General features: G+C 40.9%; 1 pseudogene; it reads right to left on the minus strand.

Annotated features, from left to right (window-relative positions):
* Positions 1 to 516: 516 nt before the first annotated feature.
* LOC118702627 lies at positions 517 to 661 on the minus strand (annotated as a pseudogene).
* Between the last annotated feature and the right edge of the window lie 4,214 nt (positions 662 to 4,875).

The following is a 4,875-nucleotide window of genomic DNA, read 5'->3' on the forward strand; positions in this document are numbered from 1 at the left end:
GTTTTGTGGTTGCTCAGATTTTCCCAACACAAGTACTGAAAACAGAAAATCAGGGCACGCAGAGGGCGGGGGAGGTGCCTGTGCACAAACTGTGAGATCAAAACTCCAGCCATTTACAACCCAGTTCACATCTAGAAGCAGTTTCTCTCCAGCTTAGACTGAGGTGCTGGCCAGTTTCCCAAGCTCTCACAACCCACTTACAGATGCCCTTCACTGTATTTCCACAGGGTGGGAGGAAGAGTTGGAACATGGGAAGGAGCCCATGTTCCCACTTATCATATATTTTTATTATTGCATCTCCACTTCCTTCTTTCTTTCTTTTTAAAATTGATTTGAGTGTGTGTGTGTGGGAAGCATCGATTGGCTGTCCTCCGCATGCCCCCGACTAGGGATCAAACCCGAAGCCTGGGTATGTGCCCTGAACAGGAATCAAACCCACCTTCTCATATATACAGTTTCACACTCCAACCAACTGAGCCACACTGTCCGGGGTTTTTATTTATTTATTTATTTTTTTAATGTGCCCCAGGCATGAAACAGCTCTGGCCACCAACATTAGCATCAAGGTAGGATAAACTTAGGACATTACGTCTGCCTTGCCCCTGACTGTTTTAAGAGCGACACCAACACTCAGGTGTCTCCTTGCCCAATGCCAGGGAATCTGCATGTCTGCTTTCACTCAATCTTTATAAAGTATGTTAAATTATACAGTTTCTACTTTTGTTTGAATTTTCTACATAAGTAGACAGCTATATATATAAAAGCCAAGCGATCAAAGTGCAGAACGACCAGAAAGACCAGTGGCTCAGCATTCTGGAGAAAGGGGCTTCGCATAGATGATTAAAGAGTCCGTGGAGGAAAGATGGTTTTGAAAGGCATTGGGTTCAGAGGGGCTTCAGCTGAAGGAGCTAGAAGACTCTCCTTATCTCAGGACTCTGTGCTTTTATTAAACACATTTTGTTCCAGCTGAAACCAGTTTGGCTCAGTGGTAGAGCGTCGGTCTGCGGACTGAAAGGTCCCAGGTTTGATTCCGGTCAGGGGTATTTACATTGGTTGCGGGCGCACCCCCAGTAGGGGGTGTGCAAGAGGCAGCTGGTCAACGTTTCTCTCTCATCGACATTTCTAGCTCTCTCTCTCCCTTCCTCTCTGTAAAATATCAATAAAATATATTTAAAAAACAAACAAAACAAAACAAAAAACACATTTTGTTCCAAGGCAAGGTGGAAATACACACTTCAAATGGCAAGGTATCAAAGGGTTTGCAGAGATTGTCAGTTTGGGGAATAGCCTACAGCTGTTCAGGTTTGACCAATAGGAGGCAATAAAATGCCCTGAGCTGTCTGGCAGTTAACAATCCTATTCAGGTTTGGGGGAAGTGCCATTTAGCATTTCCAACAGGTAAACTACATATGTGGCTCACCCTTGTTGAGCCCACCAAGTCCCATCAACCTTTTGATGGAACTCTTGTAATTATTACATGCTGGAATTGGTTCTTTGCAGCTATGATGCGCTTAGAAACAGAAGCTGAAAGTGTCCCTGACACTAAAGCACCTTTGAAGCTTCAACTCATCCAAAAGCCAATAGCAAACACGCATACACCCTGCAAAGGTCTTTGACACTAATAACTCCCCCTGGCCAACCCTGTCCCCAATCAGCCCCCCATCTGATCGGGGGAGGGTGGCCAGACCTATCGTGCACAAATTCTTGCACTGGGCCTCTAATTATCTTTATAATTTAAAAAACACAGTGAAATATAAAATACAAAAACATCTAGAAGCATTTGCTGATATTTTTTTTTTAAGGAGCTGGTTTAGATTATTCAACAAGTCCTGTTAACATATATCTTTAAATTATCCAAGGAAGTACCATAGGAAATTTTTCTAGATCTAAGGGCCTGAGCTTCCAGATTAAAAGAGCTCACCACACAGCTAGCACCAAAAGCAAAAACAAAAAAACAAAAACAAAAACAAAAAACAACAGCAGATGTTTGACATTAAATTACAGAACACCAGGAATAAAAAGAAAATCCTAAGCACTTTCAAAGAGAAAACAGGAAAAACAGGCCAAATACAAAGTATCAAGAATCAGAGTGGTGCCTTAACTGGTTTGGCTCAGTGGATAGAGCGTTGGCCTACGGACTGAAGGGTCCCAGGTTCGATTCCGGTCAAGAATATGTACCTTGGTTGCAGGCACATACCCAGTAGGGAGTGTGCAGGAGGCAGCTGATTGATGTTTCTCTCTCATCGATGTTTCTAACTCTCATCCCTCTCTCTTTCTCTCTGTAAAACCGCACCCCTCCCTCCCCCCCAAAAAGAAGAATCAGAGTGGTGTTTGGAACATTTGGGGAAAAGTAGTGAAATAGAGATAAGCACACAGAAAACTAAGCAAGTGAAAAATGGCAAATAATAATTTCAGGGAAACCAAACAGTTGTTCAAAAAATAAAAATTAAAAATTAAAAAAAGAGCCGGGACCGGTTTGGCTCAATGGATAGAGCGTCGGCCTGTGGACTGAGGGGTCTCGGGTTCGATTCCAGTCGAGGGCATGTACCGTGGTTGCAGGCACATCCCCACTTGGGGGTGTGCAAGAGGCAGCTGATCGATGATTCTCTCTCATTGATGTTTCTAACTCTCTATCCCTCTCTCTTCCTCTCTGTGAAAAATCAATAAAATATATTAAAAAAATAAAATAAAATAAATTCTTAAAAAAAAATTAAAAAAAGAAATAAAACAAAGAGTACTGAAGTCAGCATAATATAATGCCTAGAATTGATCAAATGAAATTGGAACATATGCATATTATTTAGAAACATGGTTAAAAACAAGGAGAAAAGTGAAAGTAATTGAAAGTAATTGCCTCTGAGGAATGGGACAGAGGTAAAAGACTGTTGTATTTTGCCATAAGCCTGTAGCACACTCATTATTTTTATAATATTTGATAAAAGCTGGAACACACATACCCTGCTGATGGAATATAAAATGATGCAGTCATTAATTTAAAAAGTTAAACATAGTGTTACCATATGACCCGGCAATTCCACTCCTATGAATATATTCAAGAGAATTGAAAACAAGTGTTCAAACAACAACATGTACAAGAATAGTTCACAAGAGCCAAAAAGTGGAAACAATCCAAATGTCCATCAACTGATGAATGGGTAAGTAAAATGTGGTTTATACATCCTATGGTGGAATATTATTCAGCCATAAAAAGGAATGACTGATGCCCGGCCGCAGCGGCTCCACGGTTCAGCATCAACCTGTTCTAATCCAAAATTGTTGAGACCAGTTGTTCTAATGCAAAATTGTTGATTGTGGACCAATAAGGGACGCATACAAATAACAGCAAAGGACAAATTGGGGTGAGCGCCTTAATAAAATGACAAACCAAGGTTTATGGAGTTTCAAAGGAGGGAGAAGTCATGGATGGAGGACTCAGGAAGAATGGGTGAAGTGGCGATGTATGATGGAACTTAATGTATAGGTTATGGACAGTTGAAATAGTGGAACAGAGAAGAGGGGCATTTCAACAAGAGAGGCCAGTTTGGGGAGAGAGAGAAAGAGGAAAAGGCGAGGAGAGAGAGAGAGAGAGAGAGAGAGAGAGAGAGAGAGAGAGAGAGAGAGAGAGAGAGAGAGAGAGAGAACACAAAGAATGTTCCGGGACCAGATCATAGTGAGTTTGGCTGGAGGGTGGCTAAACATGGGAAGAAAAGAGTGGGACTCTGTTCTGAACGGTCTTTCTCGTATGCTAGGGTGAAGTCATATTAAATATAAATGGAAGAGTCAATATCGTAGAGATGCCAATTCTCTCAGAATTGATCTTTATATTTAATGAAATAACAATAAAACATCTCGAAAGGATTTTTGTAGAGAACTTAGTAAAATGGTTCCTGAGTTTATCTGGAAACATAAACTTGTGAGGAGAGTTAGACAATAAAAAGCTATGGTGCTGCCGAAGCCGGTTTGGCTCAGTGGATAGAGCATTGGTCTGCAGACTGAAAGGTCCCAGGTTCGATTCCGGTCAAGGGCATGTACCTTGGTTGCAGGCACATCCCCAGTAGGGGGTGTGCAAGAGGCAGCTGGTCGATGTTTCTCTCTCATCAACATTTCTAACTCTCTATCTCTCTCCCTTCCTCTCTGTATAAAAATCAATAAAATATATATAAAAAAAAAAAAGAAAAAAAAAAAAAAGCTATGGTGCCCTAGCTGGTCTGGCTCAATGAACAGGGCGATGGCCTATGGACCAAAGGGTCCTGGGTTTGATTCCGGTCAAGGACAGGTACCTTGGCTGCAGCCTCCTCCCCAGCCAGGGGCCTGATTGGGGCATGTACAGGAGGAAACCAATGGATGTGGTTCTCTCACATAGATGTTTCTGTCTTTCCCTCTTTCTTCTACTCTCTCTAAAAGATCAATGGAAAAATATCCTCAGGTGAAGATGAACAAAAACAAAAAAATATCTATGGTAATTAAAACAAATGTGTACATGTATAGAAATAGGTAGACAGATCAATGAAACAAGCCTAGAAATAAACCCAAGCATATATGGGAACTACATAAATTACTAAAAAGACAATTTAAATTGATGGATTAAAAACGGTGTTCAAATGAAATAAGCCAGTCACAAAAAGGCAAACGCTGTGTGATTTCCCTTATATAAGCTATCTAAAATAGTCAAATTCATAGAAACACAAGTGGAATTGTGGATACCAGGGCCTAGGGGGAGAGAGACAAGGGGAATTAAGGGGAATTGTTGTTTAATAGATATAGAGTTTTTTGTTTTTAAAAATATATACTTTATTGATTTTTTACAGAGAGGAAGAGAGAGTGACAGAGTTAGAAACATCGATGACAGAGAATCATCGATCAGCTGCCTCTTGT

Source organism: Pipistrellus kuhlii, unplaced genomic scaffold, assembly GCF_014108245.1.
Source record: "Pipistrellus kuhlii isolate mPipKuh1 unplaced genomic scaffold, mPipKuh1.p scaffold_m20_p_39, whole genome shotgun sequence".
In the NCBI taxonomy this organism is placed as follows: Eukaryota; Metazoa; Chordata; class Mammalia; order Chiroptera; family Vespertilionidae; genus Pipistrellus; species Pipistrellus kuhlii.